Raw genomic sequence first — 26802 nt, forward strand, 5'->3', positions numbered from 1 at the left:
ATGTGTTCAGAGTTTTGCCGACCGGATATGGCGAAAGTTTAATCTACTAGCTCTGCTTCACGTTGCTCTGGTTGGTTGTAGCGCTTTCCAATTGCGTGCAGAGGGAGTTTGAAAGACAACCGTTTATCCGGTTATCGGATTGAGCCCTGTCAATGGTGAGTTTCCAGACCAAACATCTTGATGTGGGTCTGGCTTGTCAGGCTAGCATTTTTTATCATTTTCACAAAAACATTTTGATCGCCTTTTTTCATATCATTTTTTTAGTAATTGTCATAAATTAGGTATCATTCAAAAGCTTACGAACTCAAATTTCATCCTGTGAAAAGAGTTTTAAAATCAGACGTTGCGTTACCATGGAAACGGTACTCTAAATTCTTCTAGCAGGCTCCTCCCCTAGTGGGCGGTGTCATGTTTCATAGTACGAAATGTATTTTAACTATCAAAATCTTTTCTAATCTTGACAAAACACTGTTTTATGGTGGAAGTGATATTTGGACAGAAATTTACAGCACCTTAACAAAATCTCATGGGGACTTCAATTTTTGTGATATCAACTTCAAATTTGGAACACAGCATGGTTAGACATGTGGCTTTGGTTTTATAGTAATTTTAGAGTAATTTTTTGTGTAAAATATATATTTCATGTTTATAAAAAATATTTAGTACAGTGTTTTTTTTATTTTCAGTAAATTTAAACTTCCATAACTTTTTCATTCGTTCATATTTTGAAATGCTTTGACTTCAGCAATAATCTGCTGTGTGTCTGCTTTAAATCAAGACCAAATTGTCTTTATTACAAAGCATTAGTGAATTACAGCCCTTTAAGTTTGGATAGTGCATTTTCGTGACTATTCTAAAAAAGGGGGGTGACCATTAAGAAATAATCACTGCAGTTGTCATGTTAGCCTCCATGTAGCTTTTTAGTTTTGAAAAGAGATTCTGATTTACATACATTTTGCACTATTTTTTGGTTTGTTCTGTACAGCCATTCATGGTCTTGCACTACTATGCCAAATTTTTCTATGCTGGTTTTTGATAAGGTAGATAAACTTGACTGCTGAAACAAACATGAACATAAAAACAATATGAACGGTGACTAGCTGCTTTACATGGCAGTCAAACAGCTTTTACCTTTGCAAGTATGCAAAATGAGCAGCAAAATGGATGAGGCATCATGCCTGAAAGTCTGGCTACCGAAGAATATTCAGACTACCGCTCTGTGGTCAACAATATTTGGTCAATCTGACCCATTGCAATTCTGGGCATTTGCAAGCAGTCCAGCGTGGGAATGGTAACATCCAGGAGCCAGTTGTTTCTGAGTCAGCTGCTCTTTGCCACGGTAGGAATTTCCAACCACTAATGATTATTCAGTTCAATCCAGTGGTCAGAAACAGACACTTGGAATAACAGCAGAACGGAGAGGAGCTGTGGCTCCACCTCAGTGTTATTACTGTGAGAGTGGCCATTTTGAGGAGATGCCACTGATAGGCTGGTGGAGTGGAGTTTTTAAAATGCAAGTATGGTCAGAAAAAAACAGTACTGATCAATCAGAGTGAAATCCAGACCTTCAGTCATAAACAGTGGACAGGACAGACAGTTTGGCTTTTATAGAAGAGCACTTAAGGACAAGCTGGCCCAGCAAAAATTACCATAATAATAATAATTCTTCAAATTCAAAAGGTATATATATATATATATATATATATATATATATATATATATATATACATACATATATATATATATATATATATATATATATATATATATATATATATATATATATATATATATATATACATATATACATATATACATACACACTCACAAATACTTATTTTTTTCTACAAAGCTTCAAAATAAATATTTGAGTGTAAATCCCTTACAAAATATTTGCACTTTGGTATTATTGCCATATTCTGGTACTTCCAAATAAATAAGTGTCCAAAAGTATGTGGAAATACCAGTACTTTTTTGATGATATCTGATCATGTGGAAAACAAAATTTACAAAAAAAAATATTTTACAGGAAAACATTAAAATGCTATACAGCAAAATCCTGTTAAACAACTTTAAAATAAACAACTGTATAAAATACCTTAAAAGTTATTTTTCCATTATATTATAATAAACATTATATATAATTTAAATATAGTTTTGTTTTCAGTTGTGTTATCAGTATACATTAGAGTGCTTTGTTACATCACCTATTATTAAGTGAATTTGTGTTGCATTATTTCAGTCACATGTTTTACCTGATGGTGTTGATTGTCTGTGTATATGAACCTGTGCACTACATAATGAATATTGACAATGTTTTTATGGACAGGCCACTTACAATGAAGTCTGATTCTAAGATTGCAGTCTGATTCTTATGGTTATCAGTACATTAAGGTAAACACTTATTTAGTAAATATACAAAATTAAATTAATAAATATTAGCATTATATTGATTCATTTTTCAGTCATAACTTAAAATATGTAATATATATAAAATAGGGGTGAGCCCGTATAGTCGAAGATTCGATGCATCTATATACGGAGCCAGATTCGACCACTGTATGTTCTGCATTTCGATCGCGGCTTTAAAATGTTATGAGAAAACGTTTTACGAATGTTTATCCACCACATTACATTTTATTTAAACCTAAATAAGAAAGCCATTGTCGGTTCGTCTGTCAGTTGGCAGGCCGTTTTGGTCGCTTTATTAAAAGTTGTTGCTGTGGGCTGTGTGTAAAGGAAAATAAAAATAGTTTTACCCTCCTGCTGACTATAGTGTTGTGCCCTCCCAGCCCATTCACACACACATAGATGATTCGACTATCAGTCGACTATAGAAAGATTCAACAATTCTGATTCGAATGTGTAAATCCTTAGTCAGGGACACCCCTAATATACGGCGTCCTGTACCAGAAATAATATCAATGTATATTTTACAGTGAGTTCTGGCAACCACCTTTTACCATACATTTATCAGGATATTTTTACAGTGAAGAAAAAATAAATAAAAATGAACGACTTTAGAGATAGAAGGTTGTGTTTTGCCCGTTTCATGAAGGAACGATGGGTACATTGTTTTTTTAATGGACCACAGATAAGTTTTTATGTGCAGCCTCTCCGAGTTCTTCAAGTCAAGTATTTCTTTACTGGTTGTGGCCAGTGATCTTCTCAAAATGGCTTCTCTGCCTCCTCTCAAAGCTTTCTGAACCAAACATCAGCAGAAAGAGACCAATAAATAATCGTGTGGTGTTTCTGACAAACCATATTCATCCGTCTCATGATCAAACTGAAATCACAGCGCAGATATGCACTGCAGTCGGAGGGAAAAGTGGCACAGCGCACATACCGGTAAATTAATTCCACACTAGCGCTTACATAACCAGCACGGCCTCAAACAAACTATGCCAGCATGAATATGTAATTCATCTCAAAAGTGCAGAGATGGTGAACCACGCAGGAGCCGCAAACAGAAAAAAAGACAACCTTGGAGCTGGTCGTGAAACTTGAAAACACGCCACAGCGAGACCAGCCACAAGAGGATGTGGACATACAGACACTGTCCCAACAGATTCCAGCCAAGCTCAGATGGAGAGGAAAAGAGTGGCATGGAAAGTTGTGATTCAGTGCAGTCAGCTGAGACCGAGTCGACGTTAATGAGCTCTCCCTCTGTATATACGTCTGCAGGAAGCTACAGCCTTACATAAATACTTGGCACATAAAGGCATCTCATAAATGGAAACAGTAAAGGGATGAGAGGAGATGGTACGAGGTGTTTTGGAGAGCCTAAACCTGTGAGGCACAGCTAGACAGTGAGGCACATTCTGTCCTTACAGAGACAGTGAGCTGAAGGCATTTACTAAGGCTGTATTTCAGAGCCCTGTAACATATGAGAGTGATTTAACTCATCTATTATTTTCCGACTCACTGACGCAAGCACCTTTCCACCCCCCTAGGTGATCTCATCTGGAGTGGAGTCTGGACGCTGCTGCTGACACGCAGTAACGGGCCTCTCTGTTTCAGGCTTTTACTGTATAAGAATGTGCCATGAGCTGAGTCACATCTACTTTAAACACAAACGGGAATCTCAATATACTTGGGGGCGCTTCAATCTAAACTTCATCCTATTCGAAAACGAAATGTCAATAGATCAGGCTGCATGCTGTGCAAGAAGCTTAGTGGTGTCTGACTAGCTTGAAGAAGCTTTGTGTAAGCACTCGGCAAGGAGTGATTGGAGTGTGTGTGTGTGTGTGTGTGTCGTTCCAGTCTAGGCCAGTTGTTCATACATCAACTTTTTACTTCAAATTCACAATAAAAAAAAACTAAAAACTCCAAAAGGGAGTTTTTCATCATTATTCAATTGAACAATTTTGGACTCCCCAAATAACCTTTCAGTGTGAAGAACCCTATGCAGTTTTCCACTAAAGATTCTTTTGTGCAATGGAAAGATTCCATTGATGGTTCTTCATGGAACAATATATGCTAATGAAGATCCTTAATATTTAAGTGTGCACTTCCAAAAGACTACTTTTCCACAATAAAGTCCACAAAAACTGCTTAACCAAGTTCTGTAAATCAATCAGTTCACAAGGCCCTCTCTCTCTCTCTCTCTCTCTCTCTCTCTCTCTCTCTCTCTCTCTCTCTCTCTCTCTCTCTCTCTCTCTCTCTCTCTCTCTTCAACAAACACTCTTTACAAAAGATATAAATACCTATAGAAAACAAAAACACACAAAAGAAATCTTCCTTACATCTCCTAGACAAGAATTACATTAAAATGAGAACAAATGGAGACTTTCGTTTAAGCCTCATGCTTCACAGATATTTCTCCTGTGGGAAAAGCCTCAAGTAATCTCATGTGTATCCGAGTCCCAAATAAGATCTCAATAAAATCAGATGTCTGGAATAGTTTGAAATCTCAATATAAACTCAAACATTTGTTGTCAAAATCTTCCATGATGTAAGCTTTTGTTGTGCACATTCACATCTCACAGCTATTTATTGTGTATCCAAAAAGTAGGAATTTCAGGAGAGACATTTAGACAAAGTTGATACCTAAATGAAACAATTGAGATCTCAGCATGCTTTTCTAACTCTGATACAATAAAAACCCCTTTGTGTAGAAAATTCTACTTGCTCTACCCTCAAAACAACTCATTATTATTAACTCTGTGCCATGCAGTCGTTCTCACACAGATCTCTCTTCAGAAGAAAGCACTAACACTGCTCCAAAACTTCAAAGAGCTTCGTCTCACCCCAGTGTGATCAGCTTTAAGAAAGTTAATCATTCATTTCACATCACTTCAAAGCTCTTGTGAGCTGCAGTGGTAATCTGAACTCTCGTGCATTCAGAAGGAGTAATAAATACAGTCGTGTTGCTGACATACCCATAGTGCTCTGCATGGCTGCCTCCTCGCGTCTCCCCAGTCTGTCCTGGAGGTACAATCCCAATCTGCTCACAGTGCTTGAGTTGCTGCTGCTTCTCTCTCTCTGTCTTTATTTTTCTCTGCTTCTCCACCTTATGCCAAAGTTTCCTCTCTTTTCTCTGGTAGAAACCCCCTTCTTCTCTGTCCTGTCCTGTCCTGTCCTCTCTTTCCCTGCTGTTTGCCGCCACAGTACCGCCCCCTTCTCCTGCAACCCTCCTCCCTCTCTCACTTTGTCTGTGGCCCCTTCCTGCTCCTCCACCACCCCCATCCTCACACACATTTAATCCCTCCTCATGCTCACTCCCTCTCTTTTTCCTTGTCTTTCCTCTACCTTATCCTTTTCTTCATCTTTGTCAACTCAAATATCTGTGGAAAATGGAAAGACTGTCATTCTTTTTTACAATCTGACCCTCAGCTGCTTAAATCCTATGTAGCCTACTATATCGTATTTAATACGCAATTTACTAAGGCCTCTTAATGTGCAACATGATCAAAACGTAGCTGAAAAAACAGTTTTACACAATATTCTGAATGCCTACTGGCATCTGATTGATACTTCATACACTTTTAGTAAGTAAAAGTCTTTTTTAAAATGGCCCCCTTCAGGTTGTAATGCATTTCTTTTTGATGTGAAATGTTTCAAGATTTGTAACTTTCGAGTAAACTCAAGAGTGACTAAGAATATATTGTTAGTTTTATATAGAATATATTGTTAATCTAGCTAAGGAAATCATCTTGTTAGTGATATACTGTTCTACAGATCTCATTGATTTACATTACAAGCTATCAGAATCTCATCTTACATTTTGGCCATATACATATCAGCAACTGCAACACATTGCATGTTTTTTTACTCAGTTTGGGCCTCTGAATAAAACATATGTGTCTTTCCTCCTTAAGTATGATCTCCATATTCTCCTATATCATACACTATGAGCATCTATGAGGATATTTTAACTCCATAACGTACGGTTTTACTTAAACCACACAGACGTTGTGTTTTCATGTTTTATGGGGACTTTCCTTACACTTTAAAAATTCAATACATTTTCTTGTGACTGATCACATCTAAAAAAAATTATTTGGCCAACTTGAATTTCTGTGAATTAAATTGCATTAATTCCCAGAAATTCAATTTAGCCAACTGAAAAATTTAGTTTTGATCAGTCACTAGAACATTTTCAATTGGAAACCTGATTTTTTTTACAATGTAGACATGATTTGTATACTGTATAAACTGTACATTCTATCCCTTTACACTAACCCTAAACCTACCCATTACAGAAAATGTTTTGCATCTCATACATATTTGAAAAACATAATTTAATATCATTTGTAAGCTGTTTTCCTCATGGTAACCAAAAAATGTCCACAAAAGCACATAGATTTCGGATATTGCCAAAATTTTATACCCATAATTTTGGGTTTACAAGGACACACCCACTTACACAGAGACAACAACCCTCCGACCCCCCACCCCCCACCACACACACACACACACACACACACACACACACACACACACACACACACACACACACACACACACACACACACACACACACACACACACACAGGTAATTGCTGTGTGAAAAAAGTTTGTTGACCACTAACTGGATTAAAGTGAAACCTCTCCAATCAAGTCAAACTCTTTATCTGTTTAGTGGATTTCCCTGGGATATACGTTAATCTCAAGGCATGCTGGGACATCAATGCATGACTCACTCTAAACATTGACTCATCACATGCCCACATGCCTTGCTAATGCTTTAACATACAAAAAAGCATAATAAAAACACACTCCATCACCACAAATACACACATCAAGAACACCACAAAGGGTCTGTTGTGCCACGTGAGGAAAGAGGACAAGAACAGAAAACCACATTTGTTTTTTGTTTTTCATTTATTTATTTATTTATTATTTACTTTTGGTACATTTGGCCCTGTGTACTTTTATATAAAATGTACTTTTCACTTTTTACTAGTTTAATTTATTTAACATTAACAATGTCCATCAGTTGTCAACCATGCTTCACAGGAGAATGCAGCCTTTAGCATTTTTTTTTAAATAATAATAATAATAATAATAATATATTTTATTTGTAAAGCCCTTTTCATAGTTAAAAACAATCCCAAAGTGCTAAAGTTTTAGGAACTCTTATAAAAAAATGTATGAACCAACAAATGCGACGGAAATGATGATGATGGAAACAAACTGCTTGTTTAGTCACTGTTGACTTGTTACCTTGGTAACTCATTGGTTAATTAATAAGTATCACCTGTTCCTTGTTTAGCCCTTATTTTGTATATGTATTCATAGCCTTGTGTTTCAGTTCTTGGTTGTCCGTTCTTGTTGTTGCTTTGATGGTTTGGTTTTAACCATCACAGGAATAAATTACATTTTTAAAATATATTAAAATAGAAAGCATTAAGCTGAACGAATATTTCACAATATTACTGTTTTTCTGTATTATTTTTTTTTGCCTTAATGAGCATTAAATACTTTTTAAAAAAATTAAGACCCCAAACTTTTACTGTAGTGTTTAGTATATATACTATAAATAAAAGACATCTGAAAAGCAAAAATATCTAAAATAAATTAAATGTGACCTTAAAGTAAAAACATTTTAATGTAAATCAATCGACACAAAAGTTCTGTATTTGAAGAATCAGCCATTTGTCTAAAGGGTTGCCTTTCAACAAATCCCATTCACTCGATTTTCCCTTCCAATCGTTTTCCACTTCACTCCCTCATTTACTGGCCATTCTCAAACAAAAGCGAGAAAGCATGACGTGTTACTCCTAACCTGCATGTGCAGAGACCAGTAAATACAGACAGACAGGACACAGAGTGTGGAACTCTTGAGTGAAGTGAAAAGGAGAAAAGGGGGAACGAGAGAGGCAGGGAGGAAGGAGAGCTAATGAAGCGTTAGGAACAGATGAGCATCTGAGTGATTAATGGACACTTGCCCTCCGAGGGAGTTATCATATGAACATACACTCCACATATACTCACTGGGGAGCTTAACTTGATACTTCCAACCTCAGTGCACACACACATCTTAAAGTACATCCGGTCTACAGTATTCTCCATACTGAAGCGACAGCACATGTACGACTGCTTAGAGACCTTGCTCGGTAGTAACTGATTATTTTGTTGCTGTCAGGTGGAAACCTTGTATCTCCTTATGTTGTCTTTTTTTCATAAATCATTTGGCCACCCTTTACATCTGTCTGTGGGTTTTGCAAATGTTTAACCAACGAAAAGTATTAAAAAGAGCTTTTGACTAAACCTCTTAACTCCTTTGGACCCTCCAATTGTTGGTAAAACCTCATAACTCCACCTCCAGAAATGAAGTGCCGCACATTTTGGATATCTTCCTGTTTGCAATGCAAGGGTATATAAAGAACAGTTTTTTTAAATATGTACAACAATACATAGGAGATTTTGTCCAATTTACAGAAAAAACTGAGTGCCCACATAGCAACAAAAAACGTTATAACCTGCAAGTTAATGAAAATGTAATGGAATGCACTTACTGCATCAGTTTGGCCGACAGACTAAAGAAAAATGTATCGCATACTTAAGTCAAAAACTTTATTTGAACTTGATTTTGGTCAAATTTTAATAATGATACACCATTTGACCTGACATAAAGCCACAAGCTAATTTTGATGACAACAGTGTTTTTTTCCGTTTCCTGAAAAGAAGTGGTTTTCCGCCCTACAGCGGCGATATGTATTCTGGATTATGTAATCAGATTCCTAAAATTAAATCCTCGTAATTGTAATCAGATTACAGTTACTTTTTATTGATTACATAATTACTTCATATTCACAAAATGGCAGTAAATTGTTCATGATTCATTGGTTCTCACTATTCTTCTTTTTTAAGTTTTACCTATTACTTTCTAAAATTAAACTGGAATGTCTGGAAAGTTTTGTGGAACTGCACTCAGCCTTGTTTTACAGCCATGTAAAATAGATTGAGAGGGCACACAGCATAAATAATACATTTCATTTTTTTGTTGTATTTTGATTGTTTTTATTTTAAAATGTTTATTCAAATTTATATATTTCTTTTAATTGAAAATTTTTAAGCATTATTTATTAACTTTTCATCAGTTTACGAATCCCCTGCAGTAGAAACTCCATATTGTTGATTAAAAAAAAATATCAATATGGGACAAGATTCTCCTGTTCAATTGAGAGTGATAAAAGTTAAGCAAACTTTATCTAAAAGTAATCTGATTGCAGTATATTATCTGAAATGTGGAATGTAAAAGATTACATTTCAAATAAAATAATTCATGTAATCATGTAATTTGCACTATAATTTGTAAGTAATCTATCCAGCACTGCTTACAAAACACCCTGGACATGAACTAGGGAGTAAAGTACGTTTCTTCCAGTACTGTACTGGTTAAAGCTGTTGTTAGCGGGGTAATGAACAGCCCTGATTAAGTATGAATGGGGGCAAGGGGAATTCTCAATCCCCCCAAACTTCCCAGTCCCGCTGTCTCTTTTCAATTCAGAGGGGAAGAACTGGAACGGAATGGAGTTGGTTAGAAAAGGGAGAGAAAATTAATGATATGAAGGACAAAAGACTGAACATGAACCTAATCCCCCTTCCATCCCCCACATGCACGCACACACACACACACACACACACACACACACACACACACACACACACACACACACACACACACACACACACACACACACACACACACACACACACACACACACACACACACACACACACACACACACACACACACACACACACACACACACACACACACACACACACTGATTTGATCAAGCATGCCATGCATACACGCATGCAGATGGACACACAAAATGAGAGGTCCTCAGAACCTCCAACAAAACACTTGACCCCTCATCTACTAAGAGAGCGAGAGACAGAGGAAAGAAAGAGCAAAAACACAAAACAACTGTTGAATGCCAGACATGGGGTTATGGTGGGGGCTCTGTGAGTTTCATTGCTAAAATGAGTAGAACTCCACTAATGTTTCCATATCCAGGTACTATCACTCAGAAAATTCCCACCCTTTTCATACTTCAATTATTTGCAATAATACTGTTCTGTTTAAAGTGGTCATATGCCATTTTACAAAGTCTTGATTTTGGGATGTACTAGAATATGTTTTCATTTCATAAAAAAAGCATTTTTCACATATTTTACATTATTACAGTACCTCTCTCCCATATAACTGGTCAACTTGTCTGAAAGAAGAATGACATATACACATATGGCTTGAGGATGAGTAAATTATAGGTTAATTTTCAATTTTTGGGTGAGCTATCCCTTAAATGATGGCATCAGTTTCGTCGAGTTTCAAGTCTGATTCTGACCCTGATAATGTTAATGGACAAGAGGATAGTCCAGACTGGATTTCATGCCCAGACTTTGCAAGCACAGACTTCACAGGACGTTACAGTGTGGTATGTTTTTTGTAATTTCCTTATACATAATATATCCAAAGTTATCCACTATTTATTCATAACATTTGTCAGAAAACTAAGGTAATACAAACAGTAAACAATCACAAAACCATGTCTAATTTTCCTAAGGAGCGGTAAACTGTCTTAAATACGCTACAGAAAACAAGCTGTTCTCCATAAAATGTGCAGCACTAAGATAAACGTTTGGGTTTTAATGTTCAGTAACAGTGTTTAAAATACATTTTAACCACTCTAAGTTCACCTTAGGAAGGTCATACAGTTTTGGAAATGGGGGTAAAAGCAACATCTTGTGCTTTTACACTGTCTTCTCAAATGTAGCTCAATGAGGCCTCGCCCCCTTTTTTGCGCATTCCGTGGCCGGATATAATTTAAATGAGTAACATTATGACGTCATAAGATCCTTACAAATCATGATGTAGTCCAAGCTGTTCGTTGTAGTTCGGGTAAAAGGTGATTCTGTGAAGTACAATAGTTCCCTTTGGACAGGACTTCGTGCTTTGTAACCTTGCAGATATTTTTGTATGCACAAATAGCAACATTACACACTAACTAAAGTTTTTTATTTAAAGGGAAAAAGCATAATAGGACCCCTTTAACACATTTTACAATGTTTAAAGTCAGCTTGAACCCGTTTAATTTTCAATGTGCATTTATAAGGCATTATTCATCAGTTAGTGCACTTTATTCCTAAAAAAAAGTATTTTTTTGTAATCTTTGATCATGATGTAATAACATTCTTTGCCTCTAAACCATAGTTGGCATTTAAACCATGTTTCACAATCCAATCAAGTTTCCAGAGAAGGGGCCGAAGACTCAAAGTAAGTTTATTTATAATTAAGCTATAGTGAGTCTGCAGAGAGCCATCATCTGTTTGTCTGAATATACACATTTTCTTAAAGAAATGAATACTTGTATTCAGCAAGGAAGTTTAAAAATTATCAAAAGTGACAGTAACTACTTTTATAATGTTACAAAAGATTTCCATTTCAAATAACCTATAATAGTTATAAATATAAATGTAACTATAACATAATCCACTATAATATTTACACTACCTATAATATTCAAATAAAAATAGTTCTTTTGAACTATTTATTCATTAAATAATCCTGAATAAAAATCTATCAGTTTCCAAAAATTAAAATTAAAAAATTATATTATATATATATAAGGGATGTCCCGATCCGATCACGTGATTTCAGACTCGATCGGAATCGGAATCGGACGTTACATCCCGATCAGGACACGGATATATTATGGGGTGAGGTGAGCAGGGGTGCCGTGTAAAAGGTGCGCACTTGCACCGCGGTTCATCTCACATCTGATGACGCATCAATAATATGGGTTGTAACTTGAAAATAATGCTTTATGTATGTTTCTGTAGATGGATACACGTGCTGGCTCCTCAGTGATACATTACAACAGCGCTAATGAAAGAAAAACGTGGGCAAATCTGTGTAAACTTTGTTTAATTCATGCGAGTGCTGCCGTATGTTCGAATATGAGCAGTCATTTTCATCGTCATCACCCGTGTGTAGAGAAGACGCGAATGAGAACGCGCGCGCTGATCTGTCTCTGTGCGGTCATCCGAAAGCTCGCACTCGTCTCACAGCGCGCAAATATTGAGTTCTCTTTCAAGTCTTGCGCTTAAACGGACCAACTCACACAAGAAGTATGTCAACAAGTATGTCCAGACGTCAGGATATGCCTTAAGAGGACTTTATACAGTCGAGAAAGACGACGCAGAGCCTTCCATTAGGTCTTAAAGGGGCAGTAGCCTTTACTGCTGTCTGTTTAATGTCAAACAAAAGATAAGGAATCACTCACTGCTCTTGATTGAATAGCTTTTGTAAGGATTAGTCTTTAATTTATATGATTTATATGATATTATGATTTTTAATTTATATTATATATATATATATATATATATATATATATATATATATATATATATATATATATATATATATATATATATATATATATATATATATATATATATTAGGGCCGGACTTTAACGCTTTAATAAGATTAATTACGCAAAAAATAAATAACATAATTTTAACCAGACTTATTTTTGCACCGCGGAACGTTTTTCAATGAATGGCCTCGTTTTGTCCTGTGTAGTAAATATACCCCCTACCCCATTTATTTCAGTTCTTTGTCTGTTATTGTCAATATCATTGTTTGGCTTTGTGTGTTTCCTGTGCTCCAGTTCTTTGAATTTGTTTAACAAAGACTGCTACATTTAGACCCTTCCCTTAAATCTTCCTTTGCCTGCAACAACTTGTGACAACTGATAATAATAATAATAAACGTTTCTTGAGCAGCAAATCACCGTAAACCCTAATATTTAAATAATAAACTGGTTTGATAAGGAAAATTTAAAAAGAAAAACAAATTAGTTCAATCAAATGACCCTTTATGAGTTTTTAGAACTGTCTTTTTAGAACTGACACATTTTAAATCATCTAAATTATTTGGTTTGGGTTTTATGAACTTATATCTTTTAATCAACACGATCTCATGGTCATGCGTATAAATAGTACGAGTGTGAAATCTTGTGCAATGGATACGCCAAAATGAGTTTTGGCGTGCAAATGCTACGCAGGTTTTTTTACGTGCATATGATACGCACTTTATGGCGTGCATATGACACGCTCTTGGGTAGGTTTAGGTTGGTGAGGTGGGGGGTTCGTATGTATAATACGGCATAAAGTGCGTATCATATGCATGCGAAAAACCTCGTACCATACGCACGGCAAAACTCATTTTGGCGTATACATTCCACGAGATTGCAAACTCGTACTATTTATACGCATTTTCGTGAGATCGAGCTCCTTTTAATTTAGACAAACTTGCATTTAAACTGGGCTTAGAGTTCTATTTTACAGCATGCTTTGCCTTGGTACTCGAAACGGAGAGTATATGCTAAAATTCTGTTATATAATATATTATATATATTAGGGCCGGGACTCGATTAAAAAAATTTATCTAATGAATTAGAGGCTTTGTAATTAATTAATCGAAATTAATCGCATTTAAATATTTGACCTGAGAAAAGTGAGAAGTAATTTTTCACATGGATTTTTAGTATACCATTGAATAATGACTGAATACATAAGCTTAATCAACTAAATATTTTTTATTTATTTCAGTCCAGCGTACCAGTGCAATGTTTGCCATTAAGTGTAGCAAAAGCATATTTGTGATATTTGAGGCTCGATGTGTTGTGATGATATGCAAATTCCTTGTTGTATAGCTTGCACATAACCATGCTCTTGTCGACGCTTCCATCCTTTCGTTTAAAAAAATAATAATTCCCATCCACGGAGCCAATCAAAGCGGTCTCATCAGCTTCTTCGTAAATGTTCACTATGGTTTGTTGTTGTCGTGACCATAGGTCGTGATCGTCGTGACTCCTATGCGTGACTCGTGAACGCTAGTTGGTGTTCCAGTATAATCAGTCCGTCGAAACTCATTCATTGAAAAACGTTCCGTGGTGCAAAAATAAGTGTGGTTAAAATTGTTATTTATTTTTTGCGTAATTAATCTTATTAAAGCGTTAAAGTCCGGCCCTAATATATATATTTTTATATATATTTTTTTTTTTTTTGTGTGTGTGTGTGTGTGTGTGTGTGTGTGTGTGTGTGTGTATATAATGTTAAGTGGGAGAATTACTTATGTCTCATCGTTTTGGAGCATAAGGCTGTGAAAATCTGCTTCCTTCTTATTTTATCCATGGCAGCATGCTGTGCTTCGCCCCATGATAGGTGTAGTGCTTTTAGTCCAGCTTCTACAGTCCTCCTCTAGGTTGTCTTTAGCCTTCCTGGCTTCCTTTTCCCAGGTGGTCTCCGTAGCTACTTTTGGGATGCAGTTCTCTTACATCCGAAGGACATGCCCAATCCATTTCATCCTATGCTGCTTGATCTCTATCACCACATTGTGCGAGTTTGTCTTCTTATATAACTCAGCATTTGAGAACCTCTCTTGCCAGAAGATGTTGCAAACTGTGACAACTTGCAGTGCATTTCAATACCATCAAAAGTGGGAGTTTTAGTAGTTTAATGTTTTGCTCTGCTAATTTAGAAGTGTTTCTGATATCTGCTATTTTGGGGATTACCATCAAGGTGACGAGTTGCACATGAGCTTGGCTTCAGAATGGGTATATGTTAAATGTTCTATAATGCCATATTCATTCAGAAATTGCTATGCTATACGAATGCTCTTAAAGTAGTGTTACCAATTAGCAAGTTAGCATTTCCTGAATTAGCTAGTTAAAGCTAGCCAAGTTTCCACTACCAAAACTATTTAAATTGAGATTACATGATAATTTTAGGTAAAAGAATGAATTAGCTTACTCAAATATTTCAAGTTAAGAGCAATTAAAATGTCTGAGTACAAATTTTTTTTAACAAAAAATATTTTAAAAATGTATGAATTTCTTATAGCTTAAAAAAACGGATTACCTCACCATTTGTGAGCCAACTTATTCGGGTGTATTAGAATGATTTCAGAATGATATTAGAATAAAGGATCATGTGACACTAAACACTGGAGTAATGATACTGAAAATTCTAAATGCATTCAAATACAAAGTTATTTTAAATTGTAATATTTCACAATATTACTTTTTAAATTTATTTTTGGATCAAATGCAGCCTTGGTGAGAATAAGTGGAGAAGAAAAACTTACCGACCCTAAACTTTTGAATAGTATTTTTTTTTTGTTTCAAATGTGTCACTTTTGAAAGCAAATTGGGTTTCCAATGCAGTTTCACATTAATAATCGTACAGATTTTTGAAAATCAGCATAAAATGAATGCATTTCAACTGATTGCATCTGGGCCTCCTAATGAGGAACAAGTCACGAAAAGCATGCTGGTCCAGTACACGGTGCCCTTCCTGATGAGACCTGAGACTCTGATGGCATGAGAGGAGCGTGCTGACACCATCAACTCTTTAAGCGGAGTGAAAATGGGTTTTACCATCCAAATGATCAAAGATTGCAGTGTGGAATGCGCACTAATCTTTGATGAACCTGTCTGCTGCTGGCGGTAGATTACATAAGAAAATCATGGGTTCAGAGTCTGGTCAAATCTGGGATTGTGTATATAGCCCCGAGCTCGGACCCCACAGGATCACAGGGCTCCATCACAAAGCACTGCTAAACACATCTGGTGTCATAACACATCCCATACACTCTCCATAACAGCACACACACGCACGCACGCACCATCAGTGACAGAAACACACATTCACAGTCAGTGCTGGGTATTAACTGATTATATGGATTCTGGACTGGGTAATCAGATTACAAAAATGTAACTTGTAATTAGATTACGTTTTAAAATACTCATCATACTACAATTTCATGTTCACAAAATGGAAGTAAAGTATTATTATTTTTAATCTTTTAAAAGGTCCTTTCTAAAACAGCCTATTGCTTATGTACAAAAAGTATTTTTGGTGGAATTACATAAATCAGAGGATAACAAACAGCATAACAAATAAAATATTTACTTTTCTGTGTTTTGCATACATTTTTTTATTTTAAAATGTTAAATTTTTATGTTTTAATACATTATTATACTGTATTTTCATCAACCCCCCTGCAACTTTGCAAACCCCAGCCTGGGGAACCCTGACGTAATATAATGTTTAATACACTTTATATTTTGTTGATGACAAATTTTCAAATATTTTGTTGTTCTTTTTGTATTTTTTTTTATCACTATAGTAGCCTACAAGATTATCTTATTAAAATTATTGTGATAAACAAGTTAAAGGTAAAAGGTCAAAAGTAATCTAAAAGTAGTCAGGTTACATTTGATTAAGCGATTGTTATTAACTACAGTTTCATCATGTTATTTTTATTCAGTAATTGACTACAATTTGTAAGTAATCTACCATAACTGCATATAGTACATCAACATAACAAATACACTTCAAAAACATATGCAGAGCCCTGGCCTAAGCTCTGTAATGAATGGTGTGTAATGAAACTTTATGTGTGAAGCTGCCAGCAGGTTTGAGCATTGTAAACCAATCTACTTTTACTGCCCTGCTCCCTGCCATGGAAAAGCAATAAGAGTACTGAGGTGATGTGAGGAAGGGAGGAGGAGGAGGAGAAACTGAGGGTGCTCTGTGCCCTTTGTGTGCTCTGTGGAGTGGGATTGCAGACAGCTTCATGCATATATATAAAAAATTACAAAAAAGCTTGGCCATAGAGCCGAGGACATATGGGCATGATGCACCTCTACTCTTCTGCGCAATGTGCTGAAAATAAAAAATGTACTGACAAAAGTATTTGGAACATTGAAAATTCTTTACTTTTCAGAGAGTTTACATTGTTGGAACACCCTTCCGTTAACGAATGGCCAGCTCTCCAGCTAAAGCATTTATCATCATCATCATCATCTAAACATAATTGTTATGTAAATAAAACTTTTTATTTTATTTAAACTTTATATTATTATTATTATTATTATTATTATTATTATTATTATTATTATTATTATTATTATTATTATTATTATTATTATTTTATCCACAGGTCAAAATTCTAATATTTAATTATGAACTCAAAATTCTCATCAAAATCTTCTGGAAGATCAAATAACAATATTTAATTATTATTGTTTTTATTGTTGCTTGTATTATTTTAAAAGTTCATGCATTATTATGATTAGCTTATTATTATTATTATTATCATCATCATCTTATTATTATTATTATTATAATCATTACTTTTTTATTATTACACAATGTTGATTTGTAAATAATACACAACTGAGAACGCAATTAAGGCTCCTTAGCTATAAAAGAGCAACCTCAGAGTTGCTCAAATTAAAGAACATATTTTTATTTTTGAGCACTGGCATCAAAGAAAATAAAATAATGAGGGAAGAATTAAGACAGAGATATCTGAAACACACCTGTTCCAACACCAGCCGTGAAACACAAGAGCTATTAACGGTGTTTTATGAGCTCAAAGGGTCGTGTGAGGTTAAAGGTCAAAGGACCGGTGTTTTAAAATAGCGCAAGAGTTTGTGGTTCCAGTAACGATGTGAACTCAGGTGGAAACACCAAAATAAGATAAGACAAATAAGATAATTTCTTCAAATCAGTGGCCATAGCGAAATGAGAACATTTTAACCGTTTCATAGGCTGTGATCTGAAGTCAACATGATGTTAGACATGCCTCAGCACACTTTAACAGAGAATGGAAAGAGTAATAGATTTCTACAAAGGAATATAACAGCTACAAACTGTTGCAGAATTAGTCATTGCTATCGGAGAATTGCTAAGATGTTTTACACAGTTATTTCCCATAACTAAACAAAAGTGATTAATCTGTCTATGGAGAGAAAGAAAGGAGGATGATGAGAGTGGGGGCAGGGAAGGGGGGTCAAAGGGCAGCGAGACATCTGAAGAATTCTTCAAGCCATTCAGGGAAAAAGGTTACAAATCAAAGAGCGACACAATCACTGCTCTGCTTTTATAGTATGGAGGAAAAGGGGGTAACGTGTGGCGTCTGTTAAACTGTGAACCCACAAATCTCAGGGCTGACCTACTCTTCCACAGTAAATCTTAGCAGGAGAGAGGTGGGAGCAGGCAATGTGTCAGATAATCTTTACTTTGTCTGTCTTCTCATTCCTTTCTCATTAACCCCCAGCATGCTCGCTGTTTATGTTCCACTGCCATGAAGAGAGGACCATGAGAATGACAGGGTTTGATGAGACTCATAAACAAAAATAACAGCTTGTCTTAAAATCTTTAGAGAATATATCCACATGACATTTCACCCAAAAAATTAATTTAATAACTTTCAAATATGGACCATATTGACAGTAAAGGACTTTCCTCAGCAAATTCTGATTACTGGAAATATTTGCTAAAGTTATATTTGTGTTTTACAGATCACTGTTTCCACTGAAATATTAAGCAGCACAGCTGTTTTCAACATTGGTAATCATAAGAAATGTTTCTTTAAAGGGGTGATGAATTGAGAAATCAACTTTCCCTTGAGCTTTTGATATATAAAAGGTCATGGTAATATAAGAATATCCTGTAAGTTTCAGAGCTGAAAACTTCATTGTTATTCAAAGAAAAGCTTTTATAGACACCAGGCCCACCGCCTCTACAGATCGTGTAATTCATTAGCCCCGTCCACGACTCATGGAGCCGTTCGGATCGAGCTAGCCAGCAGCATTAAACATGCAGAGGAAGGTAGCAAGATATTGCGCTATTCCTGGTTGTGGAAGAAAACAGTCGCTGCATAAGCTTCCTTCAGATCCTAATATTAGGAATGTGTGATACTTCATTTATTTTTAATGAAGTTCTAGCTGATGTGGGGAAGACATTGTACGCATGTTTGCTTCATTTCACTGTGAAATCGTTTGTAAACAAGTCTCAAGTCGATGCTGGATTTGCAGACATATTGAGATTAAAGGGGGGGTGAAACACTCAGTCAATCTCATGTCAATCTTGAGTACCTATAGAGTAGTATTGCATCCTTCATATCGCCGAAAAGTCTTTAGTTTTATTATATTTATAAAAGAAATATAGGCTGTACCGAGACTTTCCAGAAAAAAACGAGCGCCTGGAGGCGTATCGTGTGGGCGGAGCTAAAGAATGACGAATGCGCACAAAGCTGTGACGTCCTCAAGCGTGGAGAAACCCACACTGTAAAAAATTATTGTTGGTTTTTGTTGGTTTAACTTAAAAAAGTAAGTAACCTGGTTGCCTTATAATTTTGAGTTTATTGAAATGAAACATTTGAGTTGATACAATGAAGGACATTTGTTTAATAAATGGAATACCAGGCAACCAGGTAACTTTTTTTCTAAATATTTTTTTACAGTGCATGGCTATCGATCTCAGCTAATATGATCCAGAATCATTCGGAGGCCGAAATAAATTGAACAGGAGAAACAGCAACAGCAGGACGTCCGTCTCTGTGGTATGTACTGTATTTAGTGGTCTGTCAACATTTGTGTGTGTTTACTCGCAGATTATGAGGACATGATTCGGTTTATGGACTATTGTATGCGACTAAACCTTAGCAGTAGCAAGCAAAACGGTTTTGCACGTCAGACTAGTGTAACGTTATACATAGAACAACAATGGAGTCCGTTAGCGCATTTGAATGACGAAGCACGCGATCGTGTCGTTTACTGATGTTTACTCACGCGACGATAGCCAACAGCACAGACATTTGAAGCAGTTTTACTCACCGACCGTGAACCTTTATCGCTGGGACCGCTCCGTCAAAAACACACTTCTTTGGTATGATTTGGTGAAGTCCTGTGACAGCAGTGACTGTGGAGATCTGCGATGTTGTGAAGCTTCCCGTCATTTCTGCGTTCAAATCGGTTCAAATGCAGCGCTGCCTTCCCGGAATGCTGTGCTGAAGCGTTGAAGTCGCTTGATGTCACCCATAGGAATAAAGTGGAGCGCGGCGCGGACTATAACGCCATAAGTGTTCACGGACGACTGGATCTGCAGCTGAGAGAGTGTTTATGGGCGTGCATTTCCTCTCTCGCTCTAGTCACGCGCGCGCGCACCCTACCAGGAGAAGAGCCCGTATGGCCCATACAAGGACCTTCCGCTCTATTAACGTCAAGCCGACCCATACTCGAAAAAAACTCTCCAAAACTTGTGAGAAACCGGAAGGAGTATTTTTGACACAGAACTGTTTCACTGTGATCGAGAGAATCATTCCGGTTGCCGCTTTCAAAACAATCCCTCCCTCAAGTGAGCTGAACTGACAGGGGAGCTGAAGCTTATTAAATATGCAAATCTTATCCAATCCTAGCCGTGGGCATTTACTAATAGGTCTTCAGTGCGTCACGCCCATCAAAACCCAGCGTTTTGAAGACAGCCTCAAAACCAGTGTAGAAAATAGCCTATTAGTTATGATGTTTTTGAATGTAAAAACCACAAGAACATCATTAGTTGACCTCAGACAACAGTATAATTATTTTTTTAAAGCCAGTTAATAACACCTTTAACCCCAAATCATATTATTTCGGAAGGATCATGTGACACTGAAGACTGGAGTAATGAGTGCTGATGAATATTCAGATTTGCCATCAAAGGAATAAATTACATTTGAAAATATATTCGAACAGAAAAAAGTTATTACTGCAATATTACTGTATTTTTAATTAAATAAATACAGCCTTGTTGAGCAAGAGACTTATTTCAAAAACATTTAAAAATCCTACTGACATGGAAATAATGACACAATACAAAAAACTCTTTTTTTTGTTGGTATCAAACACCTCTATGCCACCAAGAAACCCTTATTGTGCCTCTGCATATTATCCTTACAAAATACAAAACGATAAAGTAGAAACAAACTCAAAGTCTGTTCAGTAACTAGGCCTCAGATGCCATTTCCACCACAGAGAGGAAGAGATAGAGCAGGGGTCGATCTCCTGAAGGAAACAGACAGCTGCTAAGATGAGTGTGAGCATAGATTGAGAGCTGCAGGGTCGGAGCAGCTGCTTAGACCACACACACACGAAACAAAGTCTTGAAGAATTGCCAGTCATGTGCTCGAGCTCTAACTGCAAACTAACCAGATGAGTCAAGCCAAAGGGGCCAAATCTGTAATCAAATGAAAAGAACGCTCCTAGAAAAAACAGTCAAAAGAACCAAAAATATTTTCTAGTATGTGAAGGGAAAACACCACTGCCATGGTACCATGTCAAAAGCATGGTATTACCATAGTAACATGTATTATTTTTGTTAATGCTTTCAATTACTCCATGCCAACAATAATTCCCATCCTACAAACCTTGCCCTCTGACCCCTACAGCCCCTCCCATCTAGACTCAGGTCGGCCAGTATCCATGCCACTGTCACACTCCGCATTGGTCATCCATCATGAACCTGAGCCCTTACAAAGTACACTTCAAAGTGTTGGATGGGACCTTTATTGAAATTTCCCTGTGTGGGGTAAAAACTCAGCCAGACACATATTCACACCATTAATCAATGTCCAGACTCCTGCAGAAGCGATAATCAGCTATGACAGCAAGGAAACGCTTGTTCCCACTGAGTACAACTCTGCAGATGCATAATTTTCAGTTTTCATAATGTTAACTTAGTTGCTTTCACCACATTTAAAAGCAGTCACTAATTTTTTAATGCTGTTTCCTAACCAGGCTTCACCTAAAAGGATTCTAACAAGCAGCAATTTTTCTGGTCACACTGAAAAACTGTGCGACAAGAGCCATCCGTCACAAAACACTGTATAACTATCGCTTCGCAAAGCTTTGACACCCTTACAAATCACTTTCAGTGATTCGGACCACGTATCAAACTGACAAAGTCATGTGATTTTAGCAAAACGAGATTTCCGCACATATCGTTTCAAAACGCCTAAATATCTAATGGAATTTACTAATATTATTTAAAACACATGCAATTGTTTCCTTGAAGAATTTTTCCTTGAAAATTGTTTTTTTTTTTTTTTTTGCAGTGTTCTCATTGCATTAACATAGCTTCAAATCATTGTAAATCATGGCTAATCTGAAATTGATTGTAGAGACCATTGTGCCAAGAACAGTTTGTGGACAAGTTGCCTTTTTTGCACATGGAGCCAGATTACCTGGGGGGAAAATTCACAGAAAAAATGTTTAAATAAAAACATTTGAGGTTTTACAAAACTAACTTAAATGTACAGTAAAAATTTTAATTGATTTAATGTTAATTTACCAACTCACTGAAGTACTAATATCTGTTTTGCAACCACCAAAAACAGGTGATGATGAGAAAGTCATGAAATCAAAGCTCATCACAAGCTAAGAAGGTAAATAGTAATATACAGAAGATGCACACAGTGTCATTCACACAAACTGTATTCATGACCACCACCATCACCTTAGATCTAACTTAAAACCCTAATGTACATAACTGATTAGAACCACACAACAAAAAACTAAGAAGAAAATTTCAACAAAAATACATCAAATGTTAAGCGTCAACACAGGGAATTCTGGTAATATCCATTTATGTATTTTCACTGTAAATGATATAATGACTTGTTCTTTTTCACTTCCCAAAACTGTAAATGCAATGATATTTTACTGTAAAATGACATCAAGTGTAGATTTAGACAGTTATTCTCAGCATAGAGTAATTTTATTCTTTATTTTATCATATTTTTACATCATTACGATAATTGTATACAGTGTGGATATTGTGACGATAAGTTATGAATTCCTTTCCAGGACTTAATTTGTATTTGTGTCGTAATTTAGTTAAACTGTGGCCAATATTGAACTAAAACGAGGAAACAAACTGTTGGTGACTAATTCGCCAGATTTTACTCATTCATTCCTCAATTTTTATTGAGTTAAATCATAGGGCATTGTTCAAATAACTCTACGCAATTGGATAGTCCTTCAACCAATCAGACCACAAGAGGCGTGATCAAAAGGCAACGACCCATCACTTCTCTATCCGACATCGTGTTAAACCCGCCAATAGTGCGCCAGGTGGAAAAGCCAGTCTGTGATTGGTTACCGCAAAAGTGTAACACAAGCAGATGAAATGAATGTACAGGTTTCCAGAGTTGCCGAAATCCAATCGCCAGCAGATCAGGCTGGGTTTACCCAGTCTAGGCTGTCACTAAAACAAGGGAACAAATTGTGATCTATATTGTCCTAATTAATTTCCTTGTTTTAACAAGGCCACAATTTAACCAAAACAAGGGTGCAAATTAAAAAGCTAATTAACATCTACTTTCCAAGGAGATTTATTTGTGGGCGGGGCTACCCATTATGACTACTGTAAAATGCTACATCATCTAATTAATATTCATGTGCAATGCCAATAAGATATACAATGCATTCCTTTAACTTTTCAGATCCGTCAGCCTTGATTTAAGAAAACCTGGGTGCATTTTCATCATGCTTTACAGATCATTAGCTTTTAGTGTCTGAGCCTAATTAAAACTAACACAGTGAGGGGTAAAAGTTATGATACTGATGGCAGAGTCCATTATACCCTGCTTGTTTTGTATGCTTAAGCTAAATGAATGCTGGAAATCAATTCCATATGTCATGTCTGTTTCTCCAGTACTGACAGGGAGGAAGTATATAGAGACGTACAGGGACTCCTCACATGTCTTACCTTGCACAGAGGCCCAGAGAGCACCTCCTAAAAGCTGCAGAGATCCAGGACTGATGGAGACTTTACACATCCCCAGAGTCCCACCGCAGTGTCCACCTCCACTCACACACACACCTGCAGGGATAACCACACGCACTAGGGTTAGGTGAAGTTCGGAAACGCAGTGGAAAATTTCACAATTACTATTAAAAAGTTCCAACGTCTATTTAAAACAATAAGAAAGTAGAGATTGCCCAGAGAATCTCTACCATCTCTACAGTCAAGACGAAAGAGTTCAAGTATGCATACTGTACGTCACACACCTGCTATGGAGTATTAGTTGCAGCCGGGTGTCAAGGTGAAAAGCCTGTTATTATGTTACCATGAAAGCATGATAAGGTCATGGCTTTCTGAGAGGCCAGAAGTTTTTCTTTCTTTCTCTTTGGCCCTCAGACAGTGAGTTTCACATAGGTCTCGATGGACACGGAGCCAGGAGAGATCATATTTTGCCAGGTACATTATAATCTGTGAAAGTTTTAAGTTCCTCAAACTAAAATATCTGCTCAGCACATGTCATTTCTGAGTCAAGTGGAAGAGCACACTGCCCCCCACTGGATAACAACCAACATTACCTCAGTGTGAGAAACCATAAAAAACCAGTATAAAACTTAACAGCCATTTTGTCTGACCTCTCAAACAAAACCTGTTGTACTAAATAGTACTAAATAAACAAAACCAGTTAAAACAGCAAGACCTGCTCATAACTCATGGGGACGTGAGACACGGTATCCCCCACAGTCCTCTATAGCTCAATCTGCAGGGACTTTCCTCTCTCCGTACCCTTATCCACTTACTCAGGAATGCTAGTTAGTATTTACTCTGTGTTTAATAAAACCAGTGAAGAATGAAGACGAGATTAGAGAGGAATGTGTGTGTGGTTATCTTTTCTCTTCAGTTATCAGTCTCATCTAGTGTGTGCTACCACTTCCAAACTGGGTCACATCTACATGGGCTGCCAGCCAGACACAGACACACACACACACACACGTGGAGAGGAGAGGGGTAACAGAGGTTCACACGTGCCTGATCCTATATGCTTCACAGAAAGGGGGAGCGACTGGGAAAATAAATGGGGTGAATGGAGGTCTAAAACACAAAGACAGTTAAGCGCACACACACACACACACACACACACACACACACACACACACACACACACACACACACACACACACACACACACACACACACACACACACACACACACACACACACACACACACACAGCTATAGTGTTTTAAAAAAGTCTCTCATAATTTGAGAAAGTACAAGTTACTAACAAAAGTACCTATAAAGCTACTGAAGAAGGCAATATCTTATAAGAAATACACGAAACAACAGTGGATTTATGGCTATGGCCAAATTACATATTAAATAAATGAAAAGGTCTGTATTTTTTTTTTTTAAATGTCTCTAATGTTTTTGAGACTGCACTTATGTTACAATGTATAGTAACATCTTTTTTAAATTTACATAATTACAAAATGTCTTCTATTAAACATAAATTATTTAAATATATTTTAAATGTAATTAATTCCTGTGATGTTAAAGCTGAATTTGTCAGCATCAGCAGTGTCACATGATTCTTCAGAACTAATCCTAATATGATGATTGGCCTCGCAAGAAACATTTATTATTATTAATGTTGAAAACTGATAATGTTTTTGTGGGAAAATAGAAGACCTAAGCAGTGCACACCCTTACTATGAAAGAACAGTTCAGATGATTATTTGAAAAAAATTAGTAGCACTATAACTACTTCTGTTCTATGCAACACTGTACAGCACACGCTTATGTACACAATGGATTAATAATAAGTTTCATTCCTGCTCATGTGCTCCTCCTCTCCCTTATCGGCCACACAGAAACATAAAAACATTGTGCAGTAATTAATCACTGAGCCTCTGTCTGAAAACTGATACAATATGGCCCATTGATTTTGCCATGACCTCAACTGGCCTGTCTGAGATAAACGTAAGCCTGTTAATTGGCACAGCTCTTTGGTTTCAAGTCGCTGTATTACCATTCAAGCTGATATGTCTTCCATTTCCGTCTGAAATTAGGCTCAAGTTCTTGACAATAAAAGCGCTGATTACTTCCAGAACTCAATGACATTAGTTACAAGATACAGAGGATCAGACAGCAGAACATCTGCCTGACTGGAGACAGTTTAAGAAGTCAGACTCTCATCAGAGCTGTTACAAAGTGCCATGATGTTCATCCCTTGGGAAAAAAGTGAGCTTGTTTATACTGAATGTGCACTTTTAGTGTACTTCACAATATTCAAAAAAGCTGTACTTGCAGATAATACAAAATTACCTAAATAAAAGGCCACTTAACTGTACTTAAAGTATAGTCATGACTGTTCCACAACACAACATTTGTTGCCATACTTTAAGTACACTTATTTTTATGTTGCATAACATCCTAAAGCACATGTTAAATACTTGATTATATTTTTAACAGTGTGTTATTCATTATTACATTTAGAGTTAACATTTTAAATGTAATAAAAGTGCAACTTCATCATTAATCTGTAAATACAAATATATTTAAATACATACACGGTAGCAAATAACATTAAAGTAGCCTATATTTTAGTTAACCAAAAATGCTTGTCAGTACATTCGGCAATATACTTTACATACATTTGAAATACAATATAATTAATGATTAAACTACACATATACACAAACATA

At 36.4% G+C, this 26802-nt stretch overlaps 1 protein-coding gene across 2 annotated transcripts in view; it reads right to left on the reverse strand.

The window, feature by feature from the left end:
- Positions 1 to 26802, reverse strand: part of lzts2a (leucine zipper, putative tumor suppressor 2a) — a 77495-nt gene that overhangs the window by 20386 nt on the left and 30307 nt on the right. The window contains exon 2 of one of the 2 annotated variants that reach the window (XM_067421124.1): positions 24065 to 24178. The gene's annotated coding sequence lies outside the window, so the exon portion shown is untranslated. Of the gene's footprint in view, positions 1 to 5381; positions 5600 to 24064; positions 24179 to 26802 lie in introns of those variants that run through there. The other variant, XM_067421125.1, reaches the window with a different exon arrangement.

Source organism: Pseudorasbora parva, chromosome 17 (genome assembly GCF_024679245.1).
Source record: "Pseudorasbora parva isolate DD20220531a chromosome 17, ASM2467924v1, whole genome shotgun sequence".
NCBI lineage: Eukaryota > Metazoa > Chordata > Actinopteri > Cypriniformes > Gobionidae > Pseudorasbora > Pseudorasbora parva.